The sequence below is a fragment of the Microtus oregoni genome, unplaced genomic scaffold, assembly GCF_018167655.1.
Source record: "Microtus oregoni isolate MIOR12 unplaced genomic scaffold, Mior012 000002F_ref0000024, whole genome shotgun sequence".
Taxonomy (NCBI): domain Eukaryota; kingdom Metazoa; phylum Chordata; class Mammalia; order Rodentia; family Cricetidae; genus Microtus; species Microtus oregoni.
In genome coordinates, this window is record NW_024543061.1 from 67,878,272 (window position 1) to 67,894,213 (window position 15,942).

At 51.0% G+C, this 15,942-nt stretch overlaps 1 protein-coding gene across 4 annotated transcripts in view; it reads right to left on the bottom strand.

Moving 5' to 3' along the window:
• Positions 1-15,942, bottom strand: part of Tspan9 (tetraspanin 9) — a 187,857-nt gene that overhangs the window by 109,328 nt on the left and 62,587 nt on the right. The gene's annotated exons all lie outside the window — the stretch shown is intronic.

Sequence of the window (15,942 nt, forward strand, 5' to 3'; positions counted from 1 at the left end):
CCAAAAACGGATCACACACAGGCATTTCCTGCACTCTGCAAGCTCGCTGACCCTGGAGGTTAATCCCACCGCTCCACAGCCAGGCCACAAGCTGTAGACACCCTCCCCATGAGTGCACCGCAGAATCCTAGAATTTCAGGGCCCTGAGGGGTTTGAGATGCCAGGAAGTTCCAGGCTCCGAAATGTCCAGAGATTATCCCAAGGTCGCACAGCAGAAATGGAAAGGCCGACTCAGCTCCCTCCTGCAATCTGCCAGTCTCACGCTGCTCTCTACCCCAAGAAGAAACCGCCTTGATCCTAAATGCCACCATGGCTGAAGGCTGGGCTGACTGAGCCTGGACACAGAGGGAAGAACGCTGCCATTGGCCGGCAAGTTCTACCTCCAGCAGAGGACTGGGCTGTGCAACCAAGTGTCTGCCACAACGCTCGCAGGAGGCACTCCTACCTAGTTAGCACCCTAACCGAAAAGTGTCACTGTCCTCCCTGGTATCACTGTCCCCTTACCATCCCGAACCAAGCTAGAGTCAGGGAGAATGGCTATCCCTGCAGGAGAAGAGAGTGCAGAGTGAAGAAGGGCAGGGAGATCTGGAAGCAGCCTGCAGGCCTCTACTTCTCTTTCAAATCTGCCGTTATTCCTAGAGTACCTGTCCCTTGGTTACTGGAAGAGCACACGCCAAATGCTCACCTTGCGCACGGTTGACCATGCCCCGTGCTACATGTGGAAAAGAGAGCTCCCTCCTGCCTCCGCTACTGACTTGAGCAAAACTCCCCCATCCTTTCTGCTTTGCAGACTATGGGTCCGAAAGCAAAATAAGCTGGCCTCCCAGGACGATGGTGAAAACCAAAGGCAACCAACCCCACAGCAGTATACAGGACGGAGAAAGCTCTACTCGGTGTCAAGCATGGCCACCGCTTCCTTCCTCCCTTTGCTCCCACTAGGGGCTTTGTGTGAGTGAGCACTACAGCCCCAACCTCGGGGACCTTCATCCAAGGCCACCACAGCGGGCCATCTCAGTGCCTTTCCGGGACCTGTGGCAGAGGCTGGCCAGGGCTGCAGAGAGAAGAGAGCTGCCTCCCCAGCAGGAGCAAGAAACACACCAGGACGTCGATGAGAGCAGGGGAGCCTCTAATACCCCCAAGGTAGCAGCTCACACCAGAGGTTTTCCTGTATCCTCCAGGGCAGAACAAGGGATTACTACCATGAGTTATCAGCTCCCATTCTTCCTGCCACGAGTCAAATGTAATACCTTCTGAACATGGTCCTGTTGACACTAGCTACACAGATATGCAAATCCTACACGATGGATGGAGAACACCGCACACTGACATCCATCTCTCAGACATGTCCCTCTCCTGGCTGTGAAATGCAGGAAAGTCCTCTGGGCGGCTCAGAACTGTGGGCAGACCACTGTCCTGACAGCGCTGCAGGGAGCAAGTTTCCTGAGTGGCCAATTCCACAACAGGCAGGTGCGACAGAGTGGAGAGGGCAGAAACGGAGTGAAACACAGAACACAGACCCTGTCCTGTGCATGCTGCCTCGTTCTGAGATGAAGACGTACACTCAAGCATTCTACCAGAGCGAGGTAGTGGAAAGACAGAAGCAGAAACAGAGAACAGAGGGACAACGTCACCAAACGTGAGTGCAGGGCTCATGGATGACACTCAGGGGGCAACGGGGAATGGGTGAGGGGACCAGCGTGACAAAGGCTTTCATTCACGCGTCAGCTGACAGCACCAGCCAGTCTCCAGGCACTGGGGACTCTGAAGTGGGAGGCAGAAAGGAGCATGGGAATGCTTTCCCCTGATGGACCAGAGACCGTGGAAAGGGATGGGAAGAAGCTCACGGAAAACACATGGGCACTGGACTACTGGAGCCATCCATCAGGACCGAGAGAAAGACCATCCCCTCCCACAGGCAATGGCAGAGGGGAAGGCAGAGTCCTTTGTCCTCTATTGCCCTACACTTGTACATTAGCCAAGCGGCTGCACAATCCCCCAACGTCACCTGGGTGGGGAGGCTGAGCTTCCAGTCTCCTCGGAAGAGGTCTAGGGAGAAAAGGGCAGCGTGTAGCCTAGAGCCTGGAGTAACCATAACTTGAGTCACTAACTTCCCTTAAATCCACCCAGGGGACCTATCAGCTCCGCCAAGAAAGTGCTGAGGGGAAGGAAATGGCCCTCCTCTGGCCCAAAAGCAGGGTTGGATTTAAGGAGCCAGAAAGCTGAAAATCCCTTTTCTTTTCTCCTGAACATTCATTACCTCTGGTCTGCGCTGTCACCACCTCCACAGCCCCATTGGGCACCTACAAGGGACCATCCACTGGACTCTGGGGCCCTCGGACCTCTCCCCAAGCTAAGAGGAGGGCTGGCCACCACTCAGTTGTTGGTTCCAGCAACAGGAACACCTCAGCTGCAATGGAAGCACCTCATTCTGACCTTCACTGTCCCCTGAATCAATTATTCAGCATCCAGCTGCACACAGCACCACTCTGGGAGTTGTGAAGAGCTACTTAAACAAACATAGAATTACAAAAAAAAAAAATCTCATCACAGAATTATGGTGCACAGGGGCTGGGGAGCTTACAGGAACCGCCACGTGCTATGCCCCCTCCTCCTCAGACTCCAGGGGTAAACAGGGTCATCAAGATAATGACGTCAACAGGCCATGAGAAAATATTTGCAAATTACATATTTGTTTAGGAGTCCATAATCAGAACATATAAAGAGCTCTTGCAACTAAATAATAACAAGACAAACACCAGTTCTGAAAGGGATTCCAAGCAGCAAGGGGTAGATAGGGCTACAAATGGATGTGCAGCATCACTCATCGTGGGGGTGCAAACTGAAAACATACCAAGGGGCTCAGAGTGTAGCTCGGCTAAAGCACTCACCTACAAGGAGTATCATTTTAGCCCTATTAGGGTGGTCCCCACGTCAGTAACCAGGGTGGATACACTGTAATGGAGTGTTCCATACACCACTGGCAGAAATGTAAAACACCCAACCATTTTAGAAAGAAGTTTGGGATTCTTCAAAAGCTAACACAGAGTTAGCAGGCAACTTTGCTTCTAGGTATAGAGGCCAAGAGGAGAGACAACATGCCTACTACACAGAAACTGGTACATCAATGTCCAAGGCAGCCTCGTTCATAAACGAAAAAAATCTGAAATAACCTAAAAGTCCAGGGAGTGATAAACAGTTCAATAAATCTGGGCATGTCCACAGAATGAAATATTACTCAGCAGTGAAAAGAAATTGAGGTTTGGTATATCATCCTTGATAAGACAAAAGACAGGAATAGGCAATTCCATAGAGACAAAGCGTGGCTCTGACATTGTCTGGAGATGGTGGTGGGCTGAGGACTGGAGGAAACAGAAGCATTGCTAGCAGACACAAGGTTTCTTTTGTGAGTGACACAGGTAACTGACACCTACGTAACTAAACACACCAAGCCACTGGGGAGGACATTAGACGGACGCATCATTTTGTCAGGGCTGCAGTAACAAGGCACCAGAGGGGGCTTCAACAGCAGAAATGTTTCTCTCCCTGGTTCTGGAGTCCGAACGGCCTGCTCTACCTGTCTCCCCTCTCTCCTCAACATATTTCTTCTTATGACTTTATATGTTCCTTGTAGGGATGCCAGCCACACTGGAGCCCAGCCTCAAGACCTTGCTTACCCTGAATTGTCATGTCTTTGAAGACCCGTTCTGCAGATACAGCCACATTCTAAAGGACAGGGAATTAGACCTTACACCTATGAATCTGGCAGGCACAATTGGGCCACAAAGCGCAAGAAATTCGTGATGTACAAATTATGTCTTCATAAGATTCCACCCACAGACCCTAGAGCCAGCTGAGCCCCACCCTTTGCTCCACAGGTGGGGAACTGAGAGCCCAGGCCCCCAGCTAGTCAGGGCAGCTCTGGGAGCAGAGGCCCTAATATAGACTCTCACTGCCCTGGCTGTGAGGCCGCAGACAGAACAAACAACGCTGGGAAAGTAAGAAAACGTGCAACTTAAAGAGAGAAATACCGAGGAACTTAGATCATGTGTAATTAAAGTGTAAATGTGTTCCTCCGCTTGAGGGGACACAGACAGCAGGGCTCTGAGGAGGCCCTGGAAGCGACTCTCATGGTGACAGTGGAGGCTCCATGAGCAAAGTCAACGTTAATTCTGAATCCGTTGTGTGCCAGGCAAGGCAAGAGCACACTCCTGGGCAAGATACAGTTTTTGGAAGAGTTGGCACTCGAACTAATCCCTGAAGAATGGCCCTAATCCCACCAGGATGAAGGTTTTCCAAGCAAACGAGCCATGTGACCAGAGGCACAAATGCAGGTAATTTCCAGACCCTTGCAGGAAACAGAGAGTTGGCCACTACAGGGAAGCAAAAGCTGTCTACAAGGCACAGCCAGGCAAAGGCAGGCCAAGATCAAATCCTGAAGAGCCTATGCTACACCGAGGCAGCCTGAAGACAAGACCCTCTGAAGGTTCCAGCGCAGGAGTGGGACATGACCCACAGGGTGCTGGGGAAAGGTGACTCTGACCACAGAGGGGAACAGTGGGGTGGACACTGTGGCAGCTCTCTGAGGGACTGGGGGGACGGCTCCCGTGGGTGGCAGGGACACGGGAAACTCTTTCTAGGGGTGCGCTCCGATTTATCTTAATTAGGCTGAGCTGAGGAAAGCAAGAAAAGGGAATTCTGCGCAGGCACTGAAAAGCCGCCAACTCCTGGAGCCCGTGTTGTGATCCGGTGCTGACAGCCCTTCATCTCTTCCATTTCTTTTCTTCTCCTTTTTTACTTTTTTTTAAGTTTTTTTTTTTTTTTTGAGATAGAGGGGAGGGGATGGGAGAGAGACACAATAGAATAGCTCAGAGAACAAAAGCTCTGGTTCCTTCTGGTGCCTCACTTTTATCAGGGGGTGCAGCTCCCTGGGTAACCTATAATCACATCGCAGACAGGGATGTGGCCAGTGGCTTACAATGCGGGCATGAGTGCGTCCTGGACAGCAGGGTCCTCCTGCTGACATCTGCCAGCACAGATCTCACCCAGAGGATGTGAAATGAGGCCTGAGAGTGAAGGAGTTCGGGTCAAGCCCAGCACGCAGGGCATCTGCAAATCCGTGTTCTCGGCTGGCTCTGAGAATGGCATCAGCCGCTCCTAGCCACTGGGTGCCTGCTACGTGTCCAAGAACATCAAAGAATACCCTAGGAATATTAGTCTCCACTCTATAGATGGAGTACGTGCAGCTTAGAGGTTAAAGAGATCATTCAAGGCCGTGCAGTGAAGACTGAAGCAGATCAGTTCAGCTCCAAAGCCTAAGTCCTTGGTCTATGCCACACCTACCTAAGTTAGCAGAAACAATAAAACTCTCTCCTTCCCCCTTACCAGCTTGTCAATAAACTCCCTGGGAGAGAATCACACGCCAGGGTACCAGCCTTACAGTGCTGCAGTTGCTCAAGGCAAAGCTGTCCCTTGGGCTGGCCAGACCTCAATTCAACAGGCCCTGGACCAGGCCCCATCCTCCAGTGCCTCACTTCCTCATTCTCCCACTACCACTCTCCCCTGGCTATCACTAGTTCCGTGGACTCCAGGGATTCTTGAAGTCATGGTCAAGTCTCACCTGGATTCAGCCCCATCAAGAAGATGTAGCCAGCGCCAGCGGCTCCCCGCTGCTAGCCTTGTCCCCAGCCCAGAGTGATGCTACACTGGATCTGAACTGCTCCACTCTCCAGCCCTCAATCCGCCATCCCTGCCTCTCCAGAAGCCCTCAAATGGCCAAGGCGTGCCAGCCTCAAGTCTTGGGCACCGACACAGCAGGGGAATAAGACCTATTGTTAATGGAGGGAAATTGGACTTGACACTGTCAGTGATCTGAAACCTCCCAGCTGGGAAAAGCTTTGTTTTTTTAATAAATAATAAATAACAGAGTGTTTACTTCCCTCACAAGCCATATTTCTTAAGTATCTCTAGGCTCGTATGTCATGGCTGTCATCTGGGGAGGCTGTGGAGTAATACATGGTGTCTTCAAGTCCCTTCTGCTTCCTGAGGAGCTCAAAGCACCCCAGACAGACACTCCTTTATCTTTCTTGCAGTTCTCAGTGGGGTGCTGGGAGGAGGTGCTGGCAATTGCCTCTGAGTGCCTGCAGTAAATACTTACTAACTGCCCAGTGGGGACAATTCCCTCAAAGCAAGATGGAGAGCTGAGCAGAGGGAAACCCCGGGCCATTTGCCTCATCTGGTCTTCCCAGCTCCAACTCCTGACCTTGCAAGGCTGGACAAGCAATGCCTAGCTTTACTCAATGGGACTAGAAAAGAGAGATGGCGTATTACACAGACAGACAGACAACCACAGACATGCCCATCTCATCACCACCAAACAGGCACAGAGAGAATACTACCTCATGACATATTAGCTCCCACAGTTACACACGTGCAGCAGGTCCTGACGATCCACAGAATGCGTGCTATCCCACCACGGCTTCCCCACAACAGCCTGGCTTCCTCTCACCTGTGCTATTGACCAGGACGTCGATGCCATGAGGACGTGGCCTCTCTCCACCTCCCATGACTGTTTTCTGTTCAGCCTAACAACTTACCAAAAAGACCAAGCAGGCGTCACAGATTGACACCCCCAGACCAGATCCAGCGCACAGACAAATCTGATTCAGTACACATCATGCTTTTTGCTTGTTTGTTTTGCTTCATTTTGTTTTGTTTTTTAAATGCCAGTTGTTTAGAATTAGACCAGGAGATGTTACTTGAAAATCAGGAGTCCAAACTTCCCTAGGAACCAGCGATCCCAGAGAATTCCCACTGTGTTTGTCTGACCATGTCATTCAGCAAAGGGCTGGGGACGGCTCTGCTACTGAAGTTCTCTACAAAGGGGACTTCACTGTGATCATGTTTGACCACTGGCACCCCAACCCCGGGTACTGATTCCTGAGGAGTACAAGGAGAATGAGAGCTATGGCAGCAACTTCTGCTGCACAGGCCTGGAGCCCAGATGCTCGCAGGAACTGAGGTGCACGTAAGTATTTATTTAAAACAAAAGAATCATGTTTCCCGTTTGGCCTTGAAGCACTAGTTCCTCTTTTACATGGCCAAATATTTGCAATTGTGTTCTAGAGGTTTGGGCATTCTGCTACAGAAGAGCAAAAGCAAGACACACACAGAGAGAGAAAGAGCAATATAAGTTCTAGCAAATGCCCGGCTCACATTCTGATGTAAACAATCCAATCAGCTGGACCTGAAGAGCAGGCGTGTGCTCAGAGCAGGCTTGGGCAGCATCTTCAGTTTGTCACAGGCCCCACTAGGCCACTCTGTCTCCCTTATCTGAGTTCTCAGCTCCGCATCAAGTTCCCTATTGATGAATGGACCGAGCCCAGCCATTTGAGACTTCATGCTTCTGTGGGTAGAAGCTAGCGCAATCGCTCCTGCAGTCAATGGCATCAGACAGGAACGTGCATGGAAGACTTCCTGAATGACCGAAGCTGGCCTCCATGATGTACCTGATCCTAGTACACTGAAGAGGAAGACAGATGGATCAGAAATTCAAGTCCATTTTCAGCTACACAGTAAGTTTGAGGCCAGCTTGGGCTACCGGAGATCTGTCTCAAGCAAACAAATAAACTATAAAGAATTCCTGAACAGGCCAGACAACAACACACTCTCAATCTAGATACCAAAGCCAGAAGACTTCAAAGCCAGAGCTACACCAAAAATGCAATTGCCAGCCTCTAAAATGGGGTCTCTGCCACCAGACTGACTTCCCAAGGGCAGTCTGTGAGGGCAGACACTGATCAGACTGTGATCTGAGCTAAATCTGGGGCTGCTCTCAGGCACCTGACTTCCGGCTGGTATTTAACAGCCCATAGTAAGCTCTTCCGTTACTCTAGTAAAGAATGAAAGAATGCTGGGCCTCTCGACTTGTCCTAGAGAAACTGCACAAAGGAGAGTGGAGACTGGGAGCTAAAGAGACCTGTGTACACACACAAGTACACACACATACACGCATGCACTGCAACTTATGCTAACGCGTCTTCCTGCATTGTTATCTAGATGAGTCAAAACTAAGAAAACTACTGGGAAAAAACACTTGGTGATTCTATGCAGCCATTTAAAAGTCTAATTGTGATGATTATGGAGCCTGTGTCAGAATATTAAATAAAGCAAACACTCCAAAATCCTATCTACATTATGACTACAGAAACATGTTTAGCAGCAAACATGAGCTGAAGGCACCACGAACTAATGGCAAGATGATCTGTCATGATGATAGCTTGTGAGGCCTTTTCTCTTATCTTTTTGATTTGCATTCTTATTACAAAGCGTGGTTTAGACAATAATACTTTTTTTTATGCCCAGCTGCTTCTGACCCTGAAATAAACTAGCCCAATCTAAAAACAGACTGTGGAGAGTTAGGTGGCAAATCGTTGCTGCATTTGGGCCTGTGGGAGTGCTACAGGGTCAGGAACAAAGTAAGAGTGTCATCAATCAGTCGGCAGATTTGGGTGGTTCAAAGGAGGCATGCCCCTCCACCCATGTTCTATCAAAGGAGCCATAGCATTCCACACTGAGATTTCCTGCCACCCTGGGGTCCCTGCCTACCACATGCGCAGGACCCTCTATGGCTCTGTGATTTACACAGGAGTTTCCAAAGTGCGTCATCTGATGCCATATATGGAAAGAAAGTGGCTGACTATAGCCTCCGAGCTAGAGATAGCCCAGAGCAGCAGAGCTCTCACCGATGGACCCACAGGGACCCCATGATCTGCACCCCTAAGACCTCCACAACTGTCCTTTAGTCCTCCAAGCTACATTTTGTCTCATCTATTGCTGGGGCCTCTGAACACAGATAGAAGCAGAAGGACAGGACAACTGCCAAGGGGTCAGGCAGATGCCAAAGCCCAGCCCACCACGGCATCAAGCCAGTCCTTGAGCAAGAGAGGAGCTGGGTGTCAGGGCCATCAGGACAACCAGAAGAACTGATTCTGCAATGGCTTCCTGGGTAACTGGGCACTGGGGAGCTGTGAAGTGGCAAGTCCTTGCATCCACTGTGACAAAGAGTTGGCACTTTGGGAGACAGAAACTTTCTTGCCTCTGGTTTCCAATGAGATCAGATTCCCCAGGGAGAGATCTCCCACTATGAAATCCCAGGAGAGAAAGCAGGCGGAGAATGAAACCTCCTTGAGAGCTGAGAGTTGTCTAAGCCAAGAGGCCCAGTCAAACCCAACCCAGTGGGACTCTCCACTTACACCTGATTCCCAGTGTTGGCTGTTCAATTCCACAGGATGGTTCAAGGTATTCTTTTTAAATAAGTAGAGAAGAGGGAGGTAATGGAGGAAGTGAGAGAGTGTGATGTCATTCATTGACACCCCAGTTGGTTCAGTATCTGGGTGTATAGAACAAGTCCTGGGAATGGGTACCTGGGTGGCAGCCACCAAGGGTAGGAAGAGGGCAGTGGGGCTGGTCAGGTCATTAAACTATTGATGGACATGTGCAGTCCTATGGGCCACCCAGCTGGTCCCATCTGCCATAAGAGGAGGCAGGAGAAAAAGGCTTAAAGGGGCCAAGAGGGACCAAATGTGAAGGCGGGGTGACAGCCACAGCCCCTCCTGTAGGCAGGCAATCTCAACCCCGGGGTTATTTCCAGGCACTTTTTCTGTGAGAAAAGAATGTCAGGAATGCAGTGCGGCCAAGACCCAAATCCACCCTGCCATGGGCTCAGTGCCCACTCTGATGACATACAGGGGGGCTGGCCTCCACAGCCTGGAGTCAGAAAACCTGCTTAAGGAATTCAGAGTGGCAGCCAGAAACACATTGCATAGGTAACATAGCATGAAATCTCCCTCAAAGCTGAGTACATGCAGTGGGCATGCAGCCGTGTGCATACGCACACATAGGTACGCATATGAAACTACACACGTGTTGTGCTGGTGTGTGACAGTACACTACAATCTACATGGAAAGGTGGCCAGAAACACTCCTGGATTTTTATGGCTCTTTGGGGACCTATCTCCAGGAAGTGCTAGCAACTGCAATCCAATCATGTCCCTGGCTTGAGAAGCTGGCTGGAGACTGTGCAGGAGGAGGAAGAACTTCATGGGGAAAAAATGTTGACAGAGTTTAATGTCAAGCAGAGGACGAAGGCTTTTGGGTGAAGGCAGCTTCCTGAGAAAAGCGGGCGTGCTGAGCACTCCAGCAATGTGTCTGAAGCTGTGCAGGAAACATTGAGTTAAAAGGCACAGAAGAGGGCTGGGTCCCCAAGGGCCTGAACAAGCCTGGGGTAGTGAAGCGGTAATACCCACCCTCTCTCTCCTGCAGTGCCTAGAACTTGGCACACTGAAGTCTGCCCTTATGTGGGAATTAACTAACTAGGCAACCCCCAGCTAAGAAGGCCCAGCAAGTCTGAAAAGTCCAGACATATTCTGTCCTCACCAAAAGACCCAGGAAAACGGGAGAAGAAAAAACGAGCGTTCACTGAGCAGCTAACACAGGTCAGCCGTTCAGAAGTCTCACACTACTGGCAAGACCTGGAACTCAAGAAATTCCCTGGGAGTCCCACGGCAGAAACCAAGACTAACGCCAGGTCTGTCTGCCACCCCCACCTTCTATCTGGAGTTCTGTGACCACTTTTCCCAAAGTAAACATTTCCTAGCTCCCCTGAAAGAATAAAACAAAATAGCAGACAAGCAAAAATAACAAACTCTCTGGTGGCTTTAGCCAAGTCTCTCTCCCTGGGCATCTCTAATCCCTCATAGAAGAAACAGGTGAGAGCAAAAGCCCAGTGAGGTCCCCAGCAGCTCATCTTCCCCATTGTACTTTAACTGTGATTCTCTTGTCTGTATCGCAGATAGACTATGTATTCCACTCACGCTGTCTGCCCCCTCTGGCCTGAGCTATGTCTAGAACACCACCAACACTCACGAAGTACAGAATTCATGAACAACAGCTCAGGGAACAATTCTGTCTCCAAAGGTAGCATGTTTCAGTGAACACACTCATGAAAACCTACTTCCCGGGAGATTCCTCCTAGAAGACGGGAGAGCTGGTCTAGTGCAAACCTAACTCTGCACAGAAATCACTGGCAAAGTTTTTCAAGATGCAGGTTGCAGACTCAGAGGTTCTGGGACAAAGGCCCAGGAATCTGAATTATTGACAAGCTCCCCAGATGTCTGAAGCTCAGAGCCAGGCCTGGAATCACTGCCGTCTACTACTTGACTAACAGTCATTTGGTCTTGCATTTGGATTAGATGGAGCAAAGAAAGAGAAACAAAAGAAAGGATTCTCTCACACAGCCTTCCTTCCAGGGGCCGTGGGTCCACCTCTGGCACCATGCTGCTGCTACCTGTCGGTGGCATGGGGCAGATAGCCACATTTCCCACACTATGGGTGGACACAATGAGGCCGGACCAGGAAAGCCTTATCTCCCTCTTCCTCTTTTCATCTTGCTCTTTCTTGAATTCAGGGAGAATGCCAGGTCCTTAGAGTCCTCAAGGACTCGATATAAGGAAACAGATCAGAGCCAGGCACAATGATGCTGGTGCCTGGTCAGGCATCTCTCCGACCCCGTGCAGGGACAAAATATACCTGCTTGAAGGTCACATGCCTATGTCTGACCTCACACACAGCCTTACCTGGCTAGGCTAGTAGGTCAAACAAAGGTCCCAGCCCTTTCCTGCAAACCCTTCCATTCATATGTTCACGGGAATTACAGCAACACTAGGAGGGCCAAGCCCTTAACTAAGCCATATATTTTTTCTCAAAAAGAGAGTTTATCTCCCAGAAAAACAAGTGCCATGAGCTGAAAGCTGAGCCACCCACACCCCATGATTTACTCAAGAGCCAGGAGCAGAACCCCCACCCCAAGCCTCCTCCCTCTGGAGACACTTCCCCTAGAAGCAGGAGCCAGTTACCTCAGCCAGACACATGCAAGAGGCCCCTCTTCTCCTTGTCCCCATCCTCCCCCCAGCCTTGGCTGAGATTGATGGAGCCAGGACAGCTGCAGCAGTGGAGGAGGGGCTGGGGTGTGCAACAGCTGGATGGAGGGAGGGCCCTTCCCCCGGCTGGGCAAGGTCCCAGCAGGCCCTGGAGAGACAGGAGAGACAAGGGTCTCTTCTGCGCAGTTCTCCTTGAGAACGGAATGCGAACACTCGACTCCATTTTTGACCCTGCTCCACAATCCCTCCTGGTCCCTCAGAGTCAGGCAGGTGTCGGTGGATTCCACAGAGAGCAAGGTCACACAGGAGTAAGGATACGTGTCCACGACCCCCGTGAAAGACCTCACCTCTCACACATCCTGCACCCTCTACAGCCCTCCCACTCACCAGCCAACCCCAGGCCATGGAGGACAAAATCAGGACTCTTCTCCAGAGAAGAAACTATGACAGTACGGCAGCCTTGCAATGGGAGAGGATGGTGGTCTGTGGCTTAGGAGACACGCCCCCTTTGCAAGCCAGACTTGGGAATCTCTACAGCCTTAAGACCAAGGATCAACTCCCCTACGGTTTCAATTTCTAGTTCCCTTGTGGCCAAAAAAGGCTGCCACAGAGTAGCTCTTGAAATCAGAAAGCTGGCATGCTGATGACTGCCATATATTGGGCCTCGGTCTCCACATTTGTTGAACGAGTGCTTCAGACTCTGGGTTCATTTCCTCCTCTGATCCTATCAACTCATTCAGTCACAGCACAAAGGCAAGCGCCCTGAAGGCCTTTCTTCTAAGCAGTCCTCATTGTAATGGCCTGCCTGGCTCAGCAGTGCCTCCCACATGGGCAAGGCACTTGTACTTTGCCCCCATGCCAAGCCTTCACTTGGCCTCCAAGTGCGTCTAAGACCGAGGGCATCCTTTATCACCCCATATAGGTACACCATGTGTACCATCTTGTGATGAATACCTCTCCGAAGGTGCCTCACACCACCAGTGGGCCAGCATGTGGTAGCATGGCACCCATGGAGCAGGTGGCCAATAATATTCACACTTTTATGAGCCGGAAGTAAATGAAATAAAAAGCTCAGCTCCTCAGGCACACTAGATGCACTGTGAGTGTTCTCAACATGTAGTCCGAGACCACAGCCCCAGTTACGCGAACTGGAGGAATACTGTCACAGGTGTGGCAATGGGCCACAAGATGGTTGGAGGGAGGGGTGTCAGGAAGTCCAAAGTAGCTCACACTGAACCTGAAGAAGACAAATGGTGGCGGCCCTGAAGAAGTGAGAACTCTGAAGGGTTCAGGGTCCTGCAGGCCCACCAACTGCCCTCCTTTCTGAGGGTCTCTCCGGCTCCCACACCCAGCAGGACACGGCAGGCAGCTGTCACATCACGCTTCATTTGTAGAATGCATGGGATGCCTGACATTCTCTCTAGCCCCTGGCAGACTCCTGGCCTTTCCTAGCTCAGGGTCTGCATCCTGTTCATGGTGCCACCTTCTGCTGCCCGGCAATGCTCTATGCCCTGCCTAGCTTCAGGCTGCAGTGGGAACTGCAGGTTTCTGGCCTCACCGATCTCCAACCCAGATCCACAACTGCCGGGCCACAAACCCAAGCAGAAGGGTAAGAAAGAGGAGGGACAGAAAGCCAGCTTTAACCCAGCACCTGCTGTATCACAGTATCACCAAGGTCCCCTCATTTACATTTTCCCATCTAATGAAAAATGGGACAAATATGGTTAAGTCCTTTGTCAGACACAGAAACTAAGACTCAAAGGTGGGTGATCTGTGCAGAAGAGTGCCAGGATGCAAACTGAGAAATATCTAGCCAGGCAGTGGTGGTGCACACCTAATCCTAGCAGTCAGGGAGAAGAGGCAGGTGGATCTCTGTGAGTTTGAGGTCAGTCTGGTCTACAGGGAGAGTTTCAGGATGGTCAGAGCTACACAGAGAGACCCTGTCTCAAAAACCAAAACAGAGAGAGAGAGAGAGAGAGAGAGAGAGAGAGAGAGAGAAATGTCTAGTTCCAAAGCCAACAAGCCTCATGCCCTCAGAAGCCATGCAGCCTCTGATAAAGCATGGGGCATCAATATTCCACCCCCGGTGGCCCCACCGCAGAGATGCAGAGAAGCATCAAGGGCTAGCACGGCTCGCCTTTCTGGCCAACAGCAGTCCAGAATGCCAGCCTTAAGGAGGTACAGAAAGGCCACAGAAGCAAAGACGCGAGGATGGAAGGGCATAGAGGGAAGCAGAGAGCAAGGCAGCAGGGCATGAGCAGGGGCGCTGGAACCTTGAGTCTGGTTGTTATTAATCGCATGTGCAGCAGTTTGTCTAGAATCTGTCTTCCCCACAGCTGCGCCTCAACACAGTAGGCGCTTAATAAGCACCTGTAAGACGATGGAGGGTGTAGACAGATGCTGGGCGGAATGACAAACAACGCCAAGGACAAGAGCCAAAGAAAAGCCCCTTTCTCCTGCCTTTTTGGAGACCCCCATCTCTATGAGGCCTTCCTGACCTTTGCTCCCCGAGGGTAGGAGACACCACAGAGAGGCTGTCCTTCTCCACCAGGCTTCAACCTGTCACTTGGCCCCCTGACTATCAGCCACAACCCTGAATGACTGTAGATCATGATCGAGGCTATGGCAAGGGCGAGGTCACCGAAAGATCTCCTCGTCCACAGCTCTTATTTTATAGATGACAAAACTGGGATCCAAGTGAGGGCCTGGCTTTGCCGGGGTGGGGGTGGGGGGCATATGGCTTCAGCGTGGAGAACAGTTTCTTGTGCTTGTACCTGAAGGACTTGAGTGCCCAAAGGTTCATTGCTAGGCTGGGTTGGAGCCCGCAGCCATCTGTCTCCAAGGCCTGCCAACAGGCCTTCCCTCCCATGTACCCCTGGTAATGAAGCCCACTGCAGGTGATCTCAGAATACTGCACCAGGGGGAGGTTCTGCTGGCTATGGCTCCAGCCTTTAATTTCCGATTTCCCAGCCTGACACCCCTAATAGCCTGGACCCTTTCTGCTCTGGTCCCAGTTGGTCATACATCACCGTAGCTGATGCCAGCCATGCCTTCCCCCAGCCATCTGGACAGAGAAATGAGCAAAGAGCAGGACAGGATGATCTTGGCAGAGGCCTGCTGGGAAGCCACAGACACCTGGTCCCTACCCTGCCTGCCCTTGCTGTGAATGTACTATCAGGATGCATGGTGGTAAGATGGCAGCTTTTTTTTTTTAGGTCTCAATATCCCCTGACATAGCTTAGAATCTTTTACCCCAAAGACAACAAGATCTGCTGACATGAGTGTTTCCCTGCCTCCTTCCTCCCCAGTATAAAGATAACACATATCAATTCAAGTGGAACATCCTTGAGGTACACCATGGCCCGCAGAAGTGCTCAATCAAATTTGTGAGTCAAAACAAGCTGACATTTAAAAAAAAAAAAAAAAAAAAGGCCACTTCCCACTTCCCAAATGAGAGAGCCACCAGGCGAGCAACGCTGAGCAAGGGCATCAAGGAAGGCACAGTTAGGACAGTCACGACAGGAGCACCTGGAGCCATGCTCAGCCTGGAGGCAAAGCGTGAGTGACCAGGGGTCCTGAGTACACACTGAACCACACACCACACACAAAAGGATGCCCCAGGCTGCCTGTACTCATGAAAAGGGCACAGGGAGAACATTAGGACTGAACTAGGCATGTGAAGCAAGGAGAATTGCTGGAAGGTGCCCCCAAGCTGTGCAAGGCAAAGACACAAGGTGCAGGAGAGCAGCCTCGGAGTTCTCACGTCTGGGGGAAGGAAGGGGACGAGGACCATCAGAAGGCACTGTCCAAAACCCACATCCTTTGCATCTGCATTTGGCCCCAGTGCAAACTTCACTGAAGGGGTGTCCTGGCATAGGATTGCATACTCATGAAGGCTTGTCCTCAGAGCACCCGTGGGTGACGAACTTCACAGAGGAGAGTGACTGAAAGCACAGGGAATCCAACTCAGGAGACCAAGCATTCAAATGTCCGAGAGTACGGGGGA